A 21266-nucleotide genomic window follows, 5' to 3' on the forward strand; every position below is an offset into this window, starting at 1 on the left:
GACTTATTTCACTCAGCATCATCTCTTCCAGTCCCGTCCATGTTGCTACAAAAGTTGGGTATTCACCCTTTCTGATGGAGGCATTATACTCCATAGTGTGTATGGACCACATCTTCCTGATCCATTCGTCCTTTGAAGGGCATCTTGGTTCTTTCCATAGTTTGGCGACTGTGGCCATTGCTGCTATGAACATTGGGGTACAGATGGCCCTTCTTTTCACTCCATCTGTATCTTTGGGGTAAATACCCAGGAGTGCAATAGCAGGGTCATAGGGAAGTTCTATTTTTAATTTCTTGAGGAATCTCCACATTGTTCTCCAAAGAGGCTGCACCAACTTGCATTCCCACCAACGGTGTAAGAGGGTTCGCCTTTCTCCACATCCTCTCCAACACATGTTGTTTCCTGTTTTGTTAATTTTGGCCATTTGTTAATTTTGGCCATTTGGTGTAACGTGATATCTCAATGTGGTTTTAATTTGAATCTCCCTGATGGCTAGTGATGATGAACATTTTTTCATGTATCTATGAAAGACCCACAGCAAATATCATCCTCAATGGGAAAAAGCTTGCGTCCTTCCCATTGAGATCAGGAACACGACAAGGATGCCCACTCTCACCACTCTTGTTCAACATACTATTAGAAGTCCTAGAAGCAGCAATCAGACAACAAAAAGAAATAAAAGGTATCCAAATTGGCAATGAAGAAGTCAAACTCTCCCTCTTTGCAGATGACATGATTCTTTATATGGAAAACCCAAAAGACTCCACCCCCAAACTACTAGAACCCATACAGCAATTCAGCAACGTGGCAGGATACAAAGTCAATGTGCAGAAATCAGTGGCTTTCTTATACACTAACAATGAAAATACAGAAAGGGAAATTAGAGAATTGATTCCATTTACTATAGCACCAAGAACCATAAGATACCTGGGAATAAACCTAACCAAAGAGGTAAAGGATCTGTACTTGAGGAACTACAGAACACTCATGATCTGTCACTCATGAAGGTCCGCACTTATCTGTGGATCCGTAAGTGTGGAATCCAAGCTGAGGATAGCCGAACTACCTCCACCAGGTGTTTGTAGGAGTCCGAAGCAGACCTGACACCGACACAGTAAGATGACAAAGGGCCAAGGATGTCGCCACACTGACTCACAGAGCACCTCAGCTGTCCCAGGCGAGAACGTTGTATTCCTGTTACCGAGACTGTTTTGCGTAATGAGTAACTTTCTTAGAAAGGAGCCGGGAGCCCAAGACTCAGCGCTGTGGTTGGCTCTGCAAGAGGAAGGAGAGCTAAGATTTCCAAGGATCCAGAAATTTCAGACCCTGAAGGCAACCATTTTTGTGCCCCAGGGTGGCTTGACTGCAGGCATAGCTCTGGTCCTTCTGGCAGTTGTGTCCCTCGTGCCTCTCATACGAGTGACCCACAGACACCTGCTTCATGGTCGGGTGCGTCTTCTCCATCCTGACTTCCACTGATCCTGAAGGACGCCCTCTTCAGATTGAGCGATCTCGACATCTAAGTAAAGACATTAATCTTTCCTTTGGACTGGAGAGGTCCGTGCTGTCGGGCGCAGAGCTGAGCATCAGTGAGTGTGTTTTGGGTAAACGGTTGGATGGATGAAGCGTAACGAAGGTTACTGAGCAGTCCTTCCTGCTTTTCATTTAGTCCCAGTGAACCACGGAAGAACCTGGACTAGGGGAGGGGACATGAGACACACACACACATCCCAGTGCTGGTGACGGCGTCACCACAGTATCCGGACGCGTCTCACAAGTCACCGCGTGCACAGCCCCACACCCACCCAGACGAGAGCCAAAGGGTTTGGCAGAACTGGGGCCGCGTCACCGAACGTGCGAGTGTCACCATCACCCAGCCCCGACGAAAGGAGGCGGAGCGTCTGCAGACACGGGAAACCATAGCAGACGGCGAGGCTTCAGGAAAGAAGTGTGTTGGGGTAAGTGTTCCTCTTTCCATTTCTGAAAGTTGTGGTCCCAAGTCTCAGAATAGATGCATTTCCACAGGGTCTGTGGTGTGGTTCTGCACGCACATCCCTCGGGCGGAGGCAGGCCACCCTACCGTGGCCGCGACGGGAGAAGGGGGGAGGCACCCCGACCGAGAGACATAGGCTGCGCCCACGGGCCTTAGAGGGTGAGCGGCCCGTGGTTTTTAGGTGATTTGGGCATGGAAAGGCACTCATGTGACGGTCTCCACGACGGCTCTGCCACCCCCGGCGCTGTCCTGCTGTCCGGGCTACACGGCCACCCCAGCGAGCTGGACTTGTCCTTGCCGCCGAGGACGCGCCCCACTGCAGCCCCCACTAGCCTGTATGTCTTCAAGTACTTGATGGACGTTTGCCAGACGAGTGAATGACCGACAATCAGGTCTCATGGATTTTCAGACTTTCAAGCCATTTTAGGCTTCGGTCACTTGTAAAAACCTGGCAGAGAAAGGCAGGCCTCGGAGCCGCTCGGAGATCTCGTGAGCCGAATACCGTGTGTCTTCTCTTGTTCGTGAGCTTTGGGCGTTCGTCACCCACATGTCTTTCCTGTTGACACACGTCCCCCGTTGAGTGTCATGAATATTTAATTTGTTTTTAAAAACTTGGTTGTATCTGCATATGTAAATTCAACCAGTCAAACTTAAATTCTCTCCCAGAAGACCAGTGCATTTAAAAAATACCTTTGGGGCGCCTGGGTGGCTCAGTTGGTTGGATGATTGCCTTCAGCTCAGGTCATGATCCTGGAGTCCCGGGATCGAGTCCCACATCGGGCTCCCAGCTCCATGGGGAGTCTGCTTCTCCCTCTGAACTCCTCGCTCATGTTCTCTTTCACTGTCTCTCTCTCAAATAAATAAATAAAATCTTTAAAAAAAATAAATAAATAAAAATAAAAATAAAAAATACCTTTGGCACAATATTTGAGTAAACCTAATGAAAAATACTATTTTTTCCACTTCACATGCATGTTATCTGTGTGGTGAGGTTCATAATTCATTTTTTACACAAGTTTCATTTTGTGCCTTCTACATGTGGACACAGGCATGCACACAAACACATTAATGGACCACAGATTCCATTTATTATCATCTCATTTTTTAAAAGATTTATTTATCTTAGAGAGGGGCACAGAGAGCACGAATGAGAGGGAGGCAGAAGCAGAGAGAGAGAGAGAGAATCCCAAGCTGATCTGAACTGAGCTCGGAGCCCAACCTGGAGCTCGATCTCACGACCCTGAGATCATGATCTGAGCTGAAGTCAAGAGTCAGACACGTAACCGACTGAGCCCCCCAGGCACCCCAACTGTCATCTCATTTTAAATAAATACTGGAAGTTACATAAAAATAAATCTCTTTACTCAGGTAAGTGACCATTAATAAAGATGGGACAGATTTGCAACGATTTTTATTGTCCTGGGACACAGGGCCATGGGTGGCTGTTACTTTTGTTAGACCAAGTGTGCTTTTGCGTCCAGGCTCCCTGTCGTTTCAGCACTCACCCTACATCAAATTGTGCTACTTTTGTGTTGTTGATTCTATTCTCAATTGCCTTTGAGCCTTTCTGATTGGAACAGAGAGCTCGCACTTGACATCGACCAGGAAGACCCCGTCCGATTCTCTAACTGACCCACACCGATCTCGGTTTTGCTCTTCCCTCTACTGATGGAAGAAATTGAGTTGAAAGAGAAAAAACAATGATGAAACACAAGCTTTTCTTCCCTGTCTTTTGAGTAGATGTCTTTGTGCTGCAGAAGAGTTCTCCACCTTGTACATCTGGTGGGATTAACCATGGGGGGATCCGGAAACATTTGCTCCTGTGGAAGTGGGTATCGCCCACAGTCGTCACAAAGAGCGTCAGACAGAAACCTCTCCAAATCAGAAGAGAGAACTCCAGCGACTTCAAATTAGGGTACCCAAAAGGATGGGAATGGTGACAGGCAGAACTAAAGTGTAGAACACTGTGACGCCGACCATGCCAAGGCAAAGGAACCCACTGACTTCCTCTTAACAATCCATTTGAAGACAAAAGGAAGTCACTTGTTTTTACAAGTCAGTGAGCTGCAGGCCGTGTGCTTGGGTCCACCAGCAGGAGAACAGTCATGGCAGCTGAATAGATACTTGACCGTGAGACCCTTTATTTAAGAAGGGAAAGCCATGCTTAGCGCTTTTTCTGTTGTGGAAAAAGGAGATGTTACGGTACTTTACTAGCTGGTTAATTTTTGGAGAAAAGTTTTATATTGTTTTTAAAGCATCTTTCAGACAGATGCTAGATCTGCAAAAATGCAGGTCAACTAGAAAGTTAAATAAATTAGACAATCACTTTCTGTTTTGTTGACAAGGAACTGACCTATTAATTTGTCATCTGTAGGCTGGTGTGATGCTACGTGCTTATTACATTCCACTACCTCTCAGGTCATTAATTAAACTAAATAAGCACAAATGAATTTCAATGAGACTATCTCCTTGGTACACGCTCTTTCACCTGCTGGTGATTTCCACGCCTGGAGACCATGCAGCTCTACAGCCAAGGAGCTCAAAAGGCAGAACTCAGAAGACACCTCTTCTCCCCCGACTGCCCAGCCACTGACCGGTGTCCTGTAACGTGAGGGCGCTCTGCTGAACTCTTTGCCCTGCTCAAGGCTTTGCAGCAGATGTTCACAAGAGCCCGTGAAGACAGGAGGGCCCCCACGAGCCGCTGCGTGTGAGCGATGCTGCAGGCCAGGGACAGCTTCGGGCTTCTAATCGCTGCCGGGCTCCCGCCAGCTCTGCCAGCCACGGAAATCGTCCAGTCCCTCCCCGGAGGCTCTTCCCAGAGTGTGGTGTCCACGTCTTCAGAGAAGGATGAAGATCAGCCTCGCACACAAGTCTTCAGACGCCTTCTGCTTGGCCTCTGTGCTGCAGGATTTTCCCCAGGAAGGTGAATGAGGTGAATATTTTACTGATTTTAAAAAGAATTTGCTTCCCCAGTGTACTCTTTGACAAAACGAGCAACAGAACCACTTCTGGCTGATACACACCAGAAAGGGACTTAGTGGCAAGATCCTGGGAGGGGGACTTGTGGGGGCTTGAACCACAAGCTCAGCACAGCAAGGCCAGTGGAGGCACGGGGGAGCCATGACGCTGCGGGAGCCCTGCACACCGTCCCCAGAGGTGGCTGCCGTGTCCGCTGCCACACCAGCAGGGTCACTGCTCTCCCTGCCCTCTGCTCCACTCCGCTGCTGACTCGGCTCCCAGCACAGCTCAGCCGCATGGAAGTCAGGGCACAGACCTTGCTCAGGGACGCTGGCTTCTGTCTGAGGAGCTCGGCTCCCACCCCTGCACTCCCAGCGTGGGGATTGCCCGGACAGAGGAAGGACGATGGGGATCGTCTGTGCAGAAAATCCCAAAGAATCAATTCAAAAAACCCAAAACTCCTGGAACTAATGAGTGATGACAGCAAAACTGCAGGATGCAAAGTTGATACCCAGAAGTCTGTCGCTTTCTTATAGACCGGCAATGAACAAGTGGAATTTGAGAGTAAAAACATGGTGCCATTCATTTTTATTTTCACCCCCACAGTTAAATACTTAAGTATAAACTTAATGAAACATACACAAGATCTGTGGGAGGAAAACTATAAAATTCTGATGAAATCAAAGAACTATAAGCGGAGAGAGAAGCATGTGCATGGTTGGAAGGACTCGTACGGCCAAGACGTCAGTTCCTCACGACGTGATCTGTAGAGTCCGTGCAGCAAAATGCTGTTACCTGGGGTGCCTGGGTGGCTCAGTCATTAGGCATCTACCTTTGGCTTGGGTCATGATCCCAGGGTCCTGGGACTGAGCCCTGTAATGGGCTCCCTGCTCAGCGGAGAGCCTGCTTCTCCCTCTCCTGCTGCTTGTGTTCCCTCTCTTACTGTCTCTCTGTATCAAATAAGTAAATTTTTTTTTAATTCTGTTATTTTGTGTATATCAATGAACTAATTTTGAAGTTTATATAGATAGGTAAAGGGCCCAGAATAGCCAACATAATATTGAAGGAGAGAAACACAATGAAACAATGACACTGCCAGCCTTCAAGACTTACTGGAACACTAGAGTAGTCGAGACCGCGTGGCACTGACAAAACAGGAGACAAATGTATTAATGGAACACAGTAAAAGTCCAGAGACAGACCTGAGCCAATACGGGCCGCTGATCTTTGACAAAGAAGCAAATGCAAGGCAGCGGAGAAGGGGTGGTCATGTCAACAAATGGTGCTGGAAGAGGTGGACGTCCACATGGAAACAAATTAATCTGAACACAGACCTTATATCCTTTACAGAAATTAACTCAAAATGGATCAGAGATCTAAATGTAAAATATAAAGCCGTAAAACTCCCAGAAGAGAACATAGGAGAACACCCAGCTGAGCTTAGTTTTGGTGGTCATTTTTCTTTTAAAGATTTTATTTATTTGACAGACAGAGATCACAAGTAGGCAGAGAAGCAGGCAGAGAGAGAGGAGGAAGCGGCTTCCTGCTGAGCAGAGAGCCCGATGCCGGACTTGATCCCAGGACCTTGAGATCATGACCTGAACGGAAGGCAGAGGCTTAACCCACTGAGCCACCCAGGTGCCCTTGGTGGTCATTTTTTAGATATGAAAGTAAAAGCATGACAAATAGCACGGAGGACATGGGGAGATGGAGAGGAGAAGGGAGTTGGGGGAAATTGGAAGGGGAGGTGAACCATGAGAGACTATGGACTCTGAAAAACAATCTGAGGGGTTTGAAGGGGCGGGGGTGGGAGGTCGGGGTACCAGGTGGTGGGTATTAGAGAGAGCATGGATTGCATGGAGCACTGGGTGTGGTGCAAAAACAATGAATACTGTTACGCTGAAAATTAAAAAAAAAAAAAAAAAGTAAAAGTAAAAGCATGGTCCATGAAAGAAAAATTGACATGTTCACTGAAACTAAAATCTCCTGCTGTGTGAAAGTATTAAAAGAATGAACAGACAAGCTAGAGTCTGGGAGAAAATCTTTGCAAAACCCACATCTGATAAAGGACTTGTATCCAAAATATACAAGTAACTTTCAAAATTCATTCATAAGAAATCAAACAATTAAAAACAGACAAAAGATCTGAACAGAAGCCTCACCAAAGAAGCTATACAGAGAGCAGATAAGCCTGTCGACATCATGGGTCACTACAAAATCGCAAATTGAAAAAATGAGCCCCCACTGTGCACCGGTTAAACGGTGGAAAGACAAAAACACTGGAAATGCTGAAGTTGGTGAGGATGTGGAGCAACGGGAGCTCTCATTTGCTGCTGCTGGGAATGCAGAATGGCGCAGACTTTGGAAAACAGCTCAACAGTTTCTTAGCAAACTAAGCACGCTCTTACCATATGATGCAGCACTTCTGTTTCCGGATATTTACTCAAAAGAGTGGAAACCTGTGTCCACACAAAATCTGCCCATGAGTGTTAAGAGCAGCTTTATTCAGAATTGCCAAGACTTGGGAGGAATCAGGTTGTCCTTTGGTGGGTGAACGGATCAGTAAGTGGTCCGTCCATGCGATGGAATATTTAGCTCTAAAACGACAGGTGCCATCGAGGCGTGCACGCATGTTAGCACTGACGAAGAAGCCAGTCTGAAACGCTGAGCTTCTACCATGTCGATGATACGTTGTTTCCGGAAAAGGCCAAACTGTGGAAACCGTGGTTTGCCAGGAGTTAGGGGAAGGGGATAAGTCGGTGGAGCACAGAGGACTTTTAGGGCAATGAAACTACTCTGCGTGATATTATAATGATGAATGTATGTCCTTATACACCTGCCCAGGCCCACAGAACGCACAACACCGAGTGGGAATCCTGTACTTTGGTCAGTAATGATGTGCTAATGTTGGTTCATCCACTGCAATGAATTTTCACCCTGATAAAATGTGTATGAAATGGGAAAAGGAGGTATGTGGAACTTTCTTTTTTTTTTCTTTTTTTTTTTTTCTGCATGTGGGAACTTTCTGACAATTTTTCTGAAAACCTAAAGCTGCTCTAAAATATAAAATCTATTAAATTTGAAATATACCTAAGTACTGCATACATGGACTGATCCATATTATATGTTTAAACATTGAGAAGGATACACTGAATGTTCATTATGCTTGCCTCAGAGTGGTAGGTTATGGATTGCTTTGATTTTCTTCTTTATGCTGTATGAATTTTATTTTTGTGCAATGAGAATATGATTTTTTAGTCATTAAAAAACAATAAAAGTAGTTCATTTTGTTCTTTTTGAATAGGATACCCAGTCTCACCAGTGTAACTGTTCTTGGGGGACAGTGGAGAAGAATGTTGGAAACTGTTACTGGCCCGGAGAAGCCAGGCACAGATGTTTTCTGTTACTCCACAGAACCCCAAGACCCACCGCTTCAGGAGCGGACACTAAAATGAGAACAAACGTTGGAACAGTCCCGTGTATCTCCAGCTAGTTCAGGGCAGTAGAAGGTATATGGGTAACGGCGTAGCTTAAGAAAAGGACCTGAGCAAGCACTCCACGGCTTGTAGACCGCGCTCTGTAGACCAAGCTCCCTGCTGAAATCCGTGATGAGGACGTGCTCTGACTCCCTGGGACTCTGGACTGGCACAGGTGTTCAGGGGATGCGAATGAAGGCCGCTTCATCGCCTCCTGCCTCTCCCCGGCGGTCTCACCGATTCTCTCTTGCGCATACAGGAGTCCTCATGTATTTGCTTATGGTCCTGTTTTGAAAGAGCTCTGTGATTTTTTGTTAACTGTTTTGAGTGAGGTCAGAGGGTTTTTTGTTTTTTTGCTTGGGGGTTAATTATGACCTTCGGTTTTCCCCAGTCAGTCACCTCTCTCCAGAAGCGTGGCTGTGGGCAGAGGGTGCTGCCCCGTGCTCGTTGGATGATCATTCTTTTGTGGGAGGGAGCCCTTGTCCTCAGAATGGCTGAAGTTCAGAATGACTTTGGGTAGCAAACAGGGCTTCACAGCAATCAAGTTTGATCAACTTTCAGGACAGACTGTTAGGAGCAGTAGGTGACGGCAGACTCGGGGGAGAATGCATGCACAATGCAAAAGGCTGAACCACCCGGGTCACCAGTACAAGGAAACAACCGCCGAGGAGAGGCCGGAGGTCTGGATTCCAAGAGCAGCTGCTTCCCGGACTAGTCCTGGCTCCACCCAAACCCTGGATCTGTGACCTTGGGTAAATGACATATCCTTTTGGAGCCTCAAGTGAAATGAGATTGCATTAGATCACTGGTTTTCAAACCATTTTTGACCATATGACCCTATGTTTAAATGAAATTTAATTACACAGAGAAACCAACCTAGGAAAGAGATAAAAGAGGAGTGTTTCAGGCAGGAATGGGATTCCGGGTGCCCTGCGGCCTGTAAGGGGCACAGGTCGAACAAAATTTGAGCATGTTCTTGTCATATGAAGTCTGAGTTTCCTTTCAGCCGGAACATGCCACGTCCTCTGTCAGTCTTCCGGCTCCTGCATCCAGCCGACCACACTCGATTTTAAGAAGTTAAACTCTCTCTGTACTTACTAGATATTAAGAGTCACAACTAGAACCGGAGGTAAAATGGTAATCTAGGATCAAAGCAGATTGGCTTGGCCCTACCCAAGCCCGACGTGCTGTTCTGATACTGGACACAGAGCTTCAGCGCGCTCTCTGTGAAGAGGGAACGACGCTGCGGCTGCCGGCCCGGTGCAGGGGTGCGGGCGCAGGAGTGCGGGCGTCCATCCAGTGACAGAGTGAGGAAGCCCTGCTGGTGAACGCAGTCCAGCAACACCCATCGCGCATCTGTTAAGAGTGAAATAGCATGCTGGGCACAGCAAAAGACGTCAAGAAATAGCTGAAATCTGGTCTCGGATCTGCCGTGGCCACCGTCACTGCTGGGTAAGTGTGAGGTTCTGTCTTCGCTGCTCTGAGCACACGGTGGTCTCACGGGTTTAAGCAAACCTTACGGAACATGGAGGAGAATGTTTGTAAAGCTGCTTCCTGGGAAGGATTCTATCGGAGATAAAGATTATCTTTGGCACAGAAGCCAAAAATAAAGTATTTCCCTTTCTGAAAGGGAATGTCCTTGACGACATACCTGCGAGGGTCCCTTCCCTGAAAGAGGAGCCGATCTGATCTCCTCCCTTAGAAGTGACAGACGAGGACTCCCGCGAAGGGGAGAGGCAGTGACTTTTTCCCTGTTTCCGCCACGAGTGCGACTGAAACGTACAGCATGTAAAGGAAACAAGCAGACTCTGGACGACGGATAGGAGGAAGACCCCGAAGCAGGGACTTGGAGCTGAGGAAGCCGGAAGCCTGGACACACCAAGAACGCTCAGCGGAGCCCCCAAGAAAGTGGCTCTCCCGGCCAGAGCCGCAGGGAGGGGGAGCCCAGACAGACAGAGAGGACCGTGGCTGCAGCCCCACCCACCCCAGCAGAGGATGGGGGAGACCCTGCAAGTGCTTGGCGTGCGGCGCAGCACCTCCTGCAGGTGACACAGTCGATGAGCCTTGACCAAACTGAGAGAAACCAAGAAACAAGCGATGGATATCTGGATGGGGCAGAGGGTTCCACTACAGACCGTGCTGACGTCCAGGGACAGCCAGAGAACTTCGTGGGCAACTGTGGACACTTGACAGCTTAGGGGAATGGACTGATCCTTCTAGAAGCAGAACACTGTGGTGCAGCCAATATGACAGAGACAGTTGGAGGAGCCCTGGAGACTACAAACCTCGAAGGCAATTGAATTCATAATTTAAAAACTCTCCCTCTCCAGGTTCAGATGGTTTCACTGGAGAATTCTACCAAGTGTTTATGGAAGCATTAACACCAGCCCCCCGTATTTCGAACAGAAGAGGGAATGCTTCCGAATTCATCTTTGAAGATGGTGTTACCCTGGTGCAAAAACCAGACCAGCGTGCATAGAAACAAACCACAGACCAACAGGCTTCATGGATAGAGTTGAACAATTCTTATTTCTTGCCTTAGTTCATTTAAATTCCAAGTAGTTAACGCACAGTGTAATATTGTTTCCGGTGTGCAGTACAGTGACTCCCACTTGCACACACCAGCCATGCTCCTCGGAACAGCTGTCCGCCTCCATCGCCAGCACCTGCTCCCCCAGCCCTGCCCGCTCCCTCCTCCTGACCAGTGGTTGCTCTCGGTAGTTACGGGTCTGTTTCTTGGTTTGCGTCTCTCTCTTCTTTCCTTTGCTTGTTTGTTTTGTTTCTCGACTTCCACATGGGAGCGAGACCGTATGGTATCTGCTTTCTCGGACTCACTGATTTCACGTGACTCGACAGTCTCTGGCTTCACCCAGGTCGCTGCGTCCTCTCTTGCTGCTCAGTCATATTCCATCCACCACATTTTCTTATCCATTCCTCGGCCGGTGACCCTGGTGGTCCCCATAGTGTGGCTGTTGTGGACATTGCTGCTAGTAACAGAGGGATGTATGTATCCTTTTCAATTAGGGTTTTCGTATCTTGGGGGTAAACACGCAGTGTGATTACTACATCATTGGGAGCCTCCATGCTGTTTCCGTGGCGGCTGCACCAGCTCGCGTCCCCACCAACAACCGCATCCTCTGCATCCTCACCAACCCCGGCTGCTTTCTGTGTTAATTTTAGCTGTTCTGATGGGTGTGAGGTGGCATCTCACTGCAGTTGGGGGTCGCATTTCCCTGATGATGAGTGACGCTGAGCCTCTTTTCATGCGTCTGCTGGCCATTTGTATGTCTTACTTGGAAACAAGTCTACTCATGTCTTCTGCCTGCTTTAAATTGGTTTACTTTGGGGGTGTTGAGTTTTATAACTTCTTTATATATTTCGGATGGTAACATGTTATCTGTAATGTCATTTACAAGTATCTTTTCTCATTTCATAAGTTGCTTTGTACTTGTGCTCGCTTTGCTGTGCAGAAGCTGTTTGTCCTGGTGATGTCCCAGGATTCTTCTTTGCTTTTATTTCCCTGGTCTCCGGAGACACGTCTAGGAAGAAGCCACTGCGGCTGAGGTTGAAGAGGTTGCTGCCTATGTTCTCCTCAAGGATTTGGATGGATTCCTTTCTCACATTGAGGTCCTTCATCCATTTTGAGTCTATTTTTGTGTGTGGTGTAAGGAAATGGTCCAGTTTCATTCTCTGCATGTGGCTGTCCAGTTTTCCCAGTACCATCCATTGGACATTCTTTCCTGCTTCGTTGAAGATGAGTTGACCATAGAGTTGAGGGCCCATTTCTGGGCTCTCTATTCTGTTCCATTGATCTATGGGTCTGTTTTTGTGCCAGTACCATGCTGTCTTGATGATGACAGCTCTGTAATAGAGCTGGACGTCCGGGATTGTGATGTCTTTAGTTGCTTTTCCTTCTTTCAGGATTGCTTTGGCTATGTAGGGCCTTTTCTGGTTCCATTCACATTTTAGGATTGTTTGTTCCAGCTCTGTAAAATATGCCCTTGGTATTTTATTAGGGATTTCATTGAAAGTGTAGATTGCTCTGGGTATTACAGAGATTTAACAATATTTGTTCTTCCCATCCGTGAGCATAGAACGTCTTTCGATTTCTTTGTGTCATTTTTAATCCTTCATCTGTGTTTTATCCTATTTAGATTAGAGATCTTTCACATCTTTGGTTAGGTTTATTCCCAAGTATCTCACTATATTTGGTGAAATTATAAATGGGATTGTTTTCTTAATTCCTCTTTCTGCTGCTTCGTTATTAGTGTATAAGAATGCAACAGATTTCTGTGCATTGATTTCGTATCCTGCAACTTTACTGAATTCATTTATCAGGAAAAGATTCTTTTTTTTTTAATTTTTTTTTTTAAATTTATTTATTTGACAGACAGAGATCACAAGCAGGCAGAGAGGCAGGCAGAGAGAGAGGAGGAAGCAGGCTCCTTGCTGAGCAGAGAGCCCGATGCGGGGCTCGATCCCAGGACCCTGGGATCATGACCCAAGCCGAAGGCAGCGGCTTAACCCACTGAGCCACCCAGGCGCCCCATCAGGAAAAGATTCTTAACACAATTTTAGCAAATAGAAGACAGTGATATTCGGAGAGAATCACACACAAATGACCAAGTAAGTTTCATTCCAAGATAAATATTCAAAATCAATCATATTTCTGTTTGATAGCAACGAACACATCGGTACCAAAATTAAAAGCAAGATACTATTTATAATCATTAAAAAAGAAATATGTGTAAATGTAACATTGTCTATGAGGCTTGTGTGCTAAAAACCATACAACAACAAAATATTTTTTAAAAAAATCAAACCGAGTAGAGAGACAGTTATTGATGAAATACAACAACCTGGTAAAGTTGTCACTTGTCCCCAGTTGATGTACTGGATGAACAAAATTCCTGTCAGAATCACAACAGGGTTTTGGAGGTGTAGACAAGATTCTACAACGTATGAGGAAAGGCAAGGAAATAGGATAGCTAAAATAATCTTTCAAAGAATGAAGTGGGAGGAAACACGCAGCCAAGTTCTGACCACAGTCATCGCGAACACACAGTCCTTGCTGAGGGGTGGCCCATGTCAGTGGGTCAGAGCAGAGCACCCAGAAGTAAGCCCGCGAGAATGGGCCCGATGCATGTTTGATAAAGGCACAGAAGCAGTTCAGGAGGGAGAGGACGGCCTTTCCCACGAATCGTGTGGAGCGACTAGCGGCGTGTCTGCAAAACCGGACCTCGGCTGCCCAGCGTGAGACAGCGCCTGAACCTCAGTGTCCCCGCACGCGAATGGACTCCGAATGGATCCTGACTTCAGTGCAAAACACAAAACTATAAAAGTGTTGGGAAGACTCTAGGAGAAACTTTGGGGTCTAGAGTTAAGCAAAGTCTTTCTATTTGACACTGAAAGCACAAAATATGATTTCCAAATTGGACTTCATCAAAATTTTTCAACTTTTGCTCATTGCAAGATCCTGCTAGGAAGACGGGAAGACCAGCTTCAGAGTGGGAGAAAACGCTCCCAGTCAGAGACCCAGCAGAAGCCCGGTGTCCAGAGTCCAGGCGGGCGCTCCAGACTCCGGAGGACGAAGGAGCACCAGAGGGTCTGCGGACGGCAGACAAGCACAGGAGACGTTCGTCCTGTCAGTCGTGGCAGAACAGAAATCGCGCTCCCTGTGAGCCGCTTCCTCTCAGAAGAAACCTACGGAGGCTGAAAGTCCCCGGCCCTCCTTCCGTGGCCGCGGGCGTGCGGGCGTGTGACGGGGAGGCCACCCGGCAGCAGGTGCACGGGAACCCGCCTGCGGCCCCTGCATCCGGCACCGCGCTCCCGGGCGCGCCTCCCAGGAAAGCGGAGACACGTCCTCGCACGGGCCAGCTCGCGCGTGTCACGGCCGCCTCGTCCCCGGGCTGGTGCCAGGCGGCGCGCAGGCGTCCGGAAGGAGCCAACGGCTGAGCAAACGCGGGCTCTCCGCGCAACTGCTCACGGTGAAGGGCTTGGGCGTGACCCTCGCAGCGACCCAGGCCCTCCGGAGAGCCGTGCGGTGAGTCACCTTGGTCCCAGCGGCTGCAGGCCGCGTGAAGCTATTTCTACAACAGTCTTGGCGCGGGACGTCGCAGAGGGGAGGGCGGATGAGCCGTTGTCAGGGCCGAGAGGACATGGGGACACGGGGACCGCATTGAGGAGCCCTCGTGGCCGAGGGGCCGTGTCCGCTCAGTGGGCCGCGCACCAGAGCCTCCGTGTTCCTTCTCACGAGTACCTCAAAGACACGGCTTCGTCCCGACGATACGTCGCCAAACCCCCCTGCGTGGAGCCTTCTCTCGGCCTGCCCGGGGAGCGAGTGGACGTAGCGGGAGCACCGATGCGCGTCCTCCCGCGTCCTCCTCTGTGCTTCAGGACTCACCCCTGGAAACGTGAACTCTGATGCCGTTTTTCAGAGGGTGATTAGTAACAGATAAACTTCCGAGCTTCCTGCTGCCTCAGAAATCGCGTGAACACAGAAGCCCCATTCCCACTCCCACAGAGACCGCAAAGAGAGGACAGCATGTCCTCTGTGGGCTCATGTTTGTCATGGTGAACTGTGGGGTCAGAGGTCCTTAACACGCTCACGGCAGCCTCGCGGGGAACGTGCGGGAAGGTGCGCTGGCCCCAGGGCTCTAGCCGCGGTTCCAGGAAAGAGCCACCTCCTGGCTGCAAAGGGCAGCGAGTGCGTGGGCAGGGGCAGAGCAGGGGCAGAGCAGGGGCAGAGCAGCTTCTTCTCAAGCAGAGAAAGCTTTGTGACGACAGGAGCGGCGACACAACGTCCGCTCCCAGTGAACGAGGGGGGTGATGGCTCTCTGCACCCCCCGACCCGCGCCTCTGCTCGCAGACACCCCTGCAGGACGTCCGGCGGCAGCTCCGGCATCACATGGAGAGCCCTGCATGCAAGGGCCCCGTGTGTGGTGGGTCTGCCTCCGGTGTGACACGGAGACAGGCCCGCGGCAGGTGAGTGGCCAGGTCAAATGTCATTTCGGCTCCCCAGGTGTCCCCTGCGAAGCACAAGAGCGGACGGCCTCAGGATCACGACTCTGTGCGCCCATGAGGCTACTTCCCTCCGTCTTTCCCGGGGGAAGCCGGCATTCCCGAGCGCAGGAGGGAGCATCTACAGGCCGGTCTGGGGGTGGGGGCTGTCTGGGGGTGGGGGTTGTCCTGCTGCTTACGTGCCCGGTGCTGTCTCCAAGCGGTGCCTGCGAACACGTGCCTTCCCTCACTCACACTGGGGGGGCTGCGATGCTCCCGTGTCGTCCAGCAGACGGCGGGGGCTTTGCGCAGCCCCGCGGCCGCGAAGCTGCTGTGAGGCTGTGTGTCTGTCGGGATGGTGAGATCGCGGTCAGGGGCAGCAGGACATGCCCCGCAGCTCGGGGAGGTAGACAGCGCCTGCGTGGCCCTCTGAGGAGATAGCGGGCGGCCAGCCCTGCCCCTAGCCCTTCATGTCACCAGGGATGATGCCCCACGTTCCTCGTGGGATCCCTGGGAGTGTCCAGTGAGGGGACACAGGTAGTCGTGTGTGGGGCGAGGCCCGGAGCGCAGTTGGCGCGTCGCTGTTTAACCAGAGGAGACCCGTGGCATGTGGCCTTCCTCCTCGCGGTGGGCTCTGGGAGTGGTGGGCTCAGGATTCCTCCCCGCAGGCCACCCTGAAGGCCTCGTGGTTGGAGGAGGCGCCAGGGGTCGGCGGGCTCCCTGCCACAGACCAGAGCAGCGGTGGCCCCACAGACAAGGGCCAAGTGGGTTCTGGGTTTGCAGCTGCCGCTCCCTGGGCTCTGCCCAGTCTTAGCATGACTGGCCCTTTTCAGGGAGAAGTTTCCATAAGGTTCTGGTCACTGTGAGATTGTGTGACCTGTGCAGGGCCCGGAGGTCATTCACTCCCACCCCCTCGGGCTGTTGTTAGAGCCCCAGGTCGCACCTTGAAGGGAAGCCCACCCAACCCAGCACCTTGTGCCTCCGAAGCGCCCAGCTGCTCAGACCCTCGTGGCCGGGAAGTCACTCCGGGGGTCTGGCCCGCATTCCTTAAATAATGAAGTACAACAGATGACCTAAAAGCACAAGCTTTGCTTTGCTGTGGTTCCTCTGGGTCTGACGTAAAATGGGTTTCGTGGCCTGCTTCGTGGTCACGGGAGTTGGAGGCAGCTGCCTTAGGGCCTGCAGCTTCCCAGAGAATGTCGAGAGTGTGTCTGCGGCGGGCCTAGATCCAGTGTCGGGAAGCTGCCCACCCCCAGGCCCATCCCATCCGGAGCTACCAGAGCCCTCGAGGTCGCAGGGCTCCCCACCAACCAAGCCCGCATCTGAAACTCCCCAATTTTCACTATCCTGCTGGGCCCTGCTCTCCAGGGATGCTGGTCCCAGAGGGATGCGTGTCCTGGAGGTCAGGGTGACGGTTCTCCTTCCCATACGCAGGGCTCCGATGAACACTTGTCGGTAGAGACCACTGGTCTCGTGCCTCGTGATGCAGCCTGGATCGGGGGGTGTGCTTGTGGGGCGCGACGGTGAGCCTGGCAGCAGAGCTCCTTCCGGGGCCCCGGCACCGTGGCACTAACTCCATGCCGCCGCGCGTGCCGCTCTGCGCGGAGGACCGACCCCCGCCCTCCGTTCCCGCCTGCCTGCACCTTCTGCCCCCCAGCCCTGTCTGTCTCCGTCTTCCTCTGTGTCTGTGTCTGTCTCTTTCTCTCCCCCCTCCCCCACTTCCCTGCAGGCCGCCCCAGGGAAGGCATGACCGCCTGCCTCGGGGGTTCGTCAGAGTGTGGTCCTCCCTCGGGGAATGTTTGCCGCCGGCACTTCACAGGAACGGGACGAGCTGCGCACAGTCGTGCCCGCACGGACCGGGGTTCCGGAGGGTCGTGTGTGATGGAGGCGCTCCTTCTGCTCAGGCAGTTTCTTCCAGGGACCTTGCTCTGGGGGGTAGAGGTGCAGGCTGGGTTCTCCAGGCCCCCCCCCCAAGGAGGAGGGGCTCTGCCAGCTGACCTCATTGCTTGGCTCCCAGCGTGCTCTGTGTTGCTGTTGGAAAGTGTAGCTAAAATGACAACCAAAACGCCACAGCTCCAAACTCCACAGGCTGAGGGTGTGGGTGAAGCTCAACTGTGACCGGCAGCACCCCCCGGGCATGGGCAGACGGGCTTGGTGCCTCACCCCTGCACCTGCAGACCAGAGGAGCTGCCTGGTGCAGGGCAACATGTCCTTTCCCTCCAAGGGAAGCAGCTGGTGAGGTCCCCACATTAAAATACCCCCCTCCCAAACCCAGGCCACCCCAGCTTTCATCCTGCCCCTCTACAGGATGCTCTCTCCTCCCCCAAATCAGACTCGGCCCCAAAAATATCAAAGCAAAAGAGACGTGAGAGACAGTCTAGTCTTGTAGCTGTTGATGCGGCCGCAACCGGAAACTCGCCAGAGTCCGCGTGTTGGCCCGTCGTGTGCCTGCGTCCGACGGCAGCGGCAAGACGTGCGGACAAAGAGCTGAGGGAGCCTGGAGACATCAGATGGGCTGTGGCCGAGCTCGAGGAAAGACGCCTTCTGAAGGGGAGAGGGACACCTGCAGAGGACCGCGGGCACGCACATGTGTGCTGGGGTCTGCATGTACGTGAGCACATGGGTGTGTGAGCACACGTGGCATGTGCATCTGTGCATGCGGGGTGTGTGTACGCCTGCGTGTCCACGTGTGTGTGTGCGAGTACACACATGCTGCATGTGTGCACACTGTTGCCAGCTGTGAGTGCCGGGTGTGTGAGTGTGTGCGCGTGTGAGTACACTCTCGTGTGCATGTGAGCACGCTGCTGACTTCTTGCATGTGTGGTGTGTGCGTGTGGGTGTGTGCACGGGGGTGTGGGTGTGCTGCATGCGTGTCTGCATGGGCATCACCAGCGCTGTGGAGGCCAGCAGGAGAGGCGGACTATGTAGGAAAGAGCTCATTTTCCCGGTGCCTGGTGCCATGTGAGGACAGTTTCCTCGCAGTGTCAGAAGAGTCGTAATGGCCGTTGGGTGAGCGGCCGTCGTCCTGGTGAGCATCCGCTGCCCGTCTCTTCACTTACGACACCTGCTGCTCGCGAATAAGCCGGGAGCTCCTGAGGCTCCAGCCCGCTGGGTCCAGGGGTCTGGCCTGGCCGAAGCAGCTCGTGCTCCCCGAGCCGTCTCCAGATGGGCTGCTGGTCACGGTGACCCCGCACGGTTCCCCGGGCGCCCATCACTCCAACGCTCCTGTGCCTCGGGCCGTCCCGGCCGAAGGGCAGAGGCGGCACAGGGAAAACGTGCGCGGCTCCCTCGTTCACAGCACAGGGCGGGCGGGGGCGCCTCGCTCCGCTGAGACGTAGTGCGGGAGCCAGTGCACCCGACTCCCGTTCCCAGCGGGACCTGAGGACTGTAGAGACGTCTTGAGCGTGAATCCTCGCCCCTTTTGTGACTCTAATAAATCAAGCCTTCAGAGCGGAGCGTGCAGGCCTGGCCGCAGCTCGCGCCTCTGGGGACCACCTGTTGGCCGGTCGTGCTCTGTGTGGAGCCGGCCGAGGGCTCCGACTGCAGCGGGTTCTGGGGCTCACAGCCCCCCAGCTCTCGGGGAGTGTGGTGCCAAGTGGGTGTGAGACTGGAGTCCCTGTCTCGTCCCCAGCTGTCTGCCGGGGGCCACTGCTCCATGAGGCCACCTGTGTTCCTCTCCCATGGCCCCACCCCCGAAGCCAGCAATGTAGGCCCAGTTGTCCTCACACCCGTGGCCTCTGGCCTCCCTGCTGTCCTGGCTGGGGGATCCTCTGCTCTCAGACCGGACGACACCACCCGGGTCATCCCCCTGCCGCCAGAAAGCGCCACCGGGGGGACGATCCCAGGGGGTGTCCTCTGTCCCGCGCGTCACCAAAGCCATCTCCACCCCTGAGCAGAGGAACAAGAGGGGACCCAGGAGAAGCAGGCGTGGTCATTTCTGGGCCCGAAGTGCTCTCCGAGGAAGGGGACCCTGACCTTCCCACCTGCCTTCCCGACTCCGGCAGCGCGGCCGTCTGGGGCCGGCCTCCCCGGCAGCAGTGGGGGCGGGGGGACCGGGCGGGGGCGGGGGAGCGGGCAGTGGCCGCGGATGCCACTCTCAGTCCTCCAGGACTCGGCGCGTCCCTGATCTTGGGCCCCGGCCTCCTCTCCGGATGGTCCTGGTGTTGGACGTACTTTCCCAGCTGTTGTGCTTTTCTAGAGCAGGAAGCGAAAATTGTCCTGATCCTGTTACTGCCGTTTTCTTGTGGTAAAATACACGTAAACTTCATCGTTCGTGGCAGCCGGTGCGTTCACAACACTGCGGACGACGCCCCGTCCGGCTCTAGGACTGTTGTCCCCCGAGGAGGCCCTGCCCGTTGGTCAGTGTCTCCACATCGCGCCGCGGCCCCTGTGCCCGTCGCTGTGTCCTCCCATGTTCCAGAGCAGCAGACGGTGTGGCGTCCTGTCCACCTCCTGGCTGTGCGCGGGCTCCTCTGTGCGGGGCGTGGGTCCGGCCTCGGGCCCCTCTGGGTTGGAGCAGTGTCCGCTGCGCGTCGCCCGTTTGTTCTTCGCCCGAGGGACGTCTGGGCTGTGTCCGGCCTCGGGCTGGCGGGAGGGGTGCCGCTGGGGTGCCGGTGGTCGGCTCACGGGCTGCACGCCCAGAGGTGGGATTGCCGGGGCCACGCGCGGTCCTGTGTCCCTCACTGAGGGGTCATCGAGCTGCTGTCCGCAGCGGGCACGGCCACACGCACTTGAGCCGCAGAGCGCGGGCTTCCTGCCGTCCCACAGCCACCGGCCTGCCCAAGCCGTGGGGGAGCCGGCTGCGTCCTGTCCACGGGGGTCGCCGTGTGCCAGGCTCTTGCGTGCCCGGGTGAGGAGCAGCGGCCTGTGGTCTTGTGGGCGCTGGCCGCCGTCTGTCCGGTGCGGGCAGACCCGACTCCGTGGCCGGCCCCGTGAGCGCCGCTTCGGTCCTGCGACACAAGAGGCAGCTGGGTCTGTCCGGTGTCGTCGCCTCGTCAGCGTGCCGCTCCTGTGCTGGGGCCTCATCAGAGCGCTTCGCCAGGTCCCGAGATCCTGAATATTTATTCTGTTTTCTTCCAAGAGTTTCAGGGTTTTCCTCCCGTTTCCTCCTCCATTTTGTTATGACTCGCTCGGGGCTGGGTTAGCGTCTGCGGTGAGGGAAGGGTCCAGCGTCGCGGTGCCATGCGGGCAAGCCCGTGGGCCCGCTCCCCGGACGAAGACGGTGCGGCCGCCCCTGCGCTCTCGGCCCCGGCCAGCGGCGCACGTGCGGGCTTCTGGCTCGCGGGCACCGTGTCGTCCGCCCTGATCCCGCTTTCACCCCAGCGGCCCCGCGCTCAGGCCGGCTTGGAGCTGTCGGCACCCCTGGGCTCCTGCCGCGCTCTCCTGTTCAGTGTGTGAATGTGTGTCATGGGAGATGCGGGTTAATAGCAAAAAATACTCATCTACCTCATTCATCCAGTGTCTTTTAAAGAATGTGTTAAAGATGTGTTTATAGCAGCTGTGACGATGGTCACATAATTAGTTCTCGGAAGTATTAGTACAATGAATTATGTTGATAGATGACTTGTATTCTATTGTAGATAATCTGTAATAGATGTGATTATATTGATAGAACTGTCCTGGCATTCTTTTTTTTTTTTTTAAGATTTTATGTATTTGACAGAGATCACAAGAGGCAGAGAGGCAGGCAGAGAGAGAGAGGAGGAAGCAGGATCCCCACCGAGCAGAGAGCCCGACGCGGGGCTCGATCCCAGGATCCTGAGATCATGACCTGAGCCGAGGGCAGAGGCTTTAACCCACTGAGCCACCCCGGCGCCCCATCCTTGCATTCTTGATCACTG

The 21266-nt window shown here is 52.8% G+C and overlaps 1 long non-coding RNA gene across 1 annotated transcript; it reads left to right on the top strand.

Annotated features, from left to right (window-relative positions):
- The first annotated feature begins 915 nt into the window (after positions 1-915).
- LOC101694356 lies at positions 916-11626 on the top strand. Its single transcript, XR_200528.3, has 3 exons — positions 916-1958; positions 7796-7920; positions 8256-11626. It is a non-coding gene; the product is annotated as an uncharacterized LOC101694356 (long non-coding RNA).
- The last annotated feature ends 9640 nt before the right edge of the window (positions 11627-21266 follow it).

The sequence above is a fragment of the Mustela putorius genome, unplaced genomic scaffold, assembly GCF_011764305.1.
Source record: "Mustela putorius furo isolate JIRA1106 unplaced genomic scaffold, ASM1176430v1.1 tig00000905_pilon_pilon_pilon, whole genome shotgun sequence".
Taxonomy (NCBI): Eukaryota; Metazoa; Chordata; class Mammalia; order Carnivora; family Mustelidae; genus Mustela; species Mustela putorius.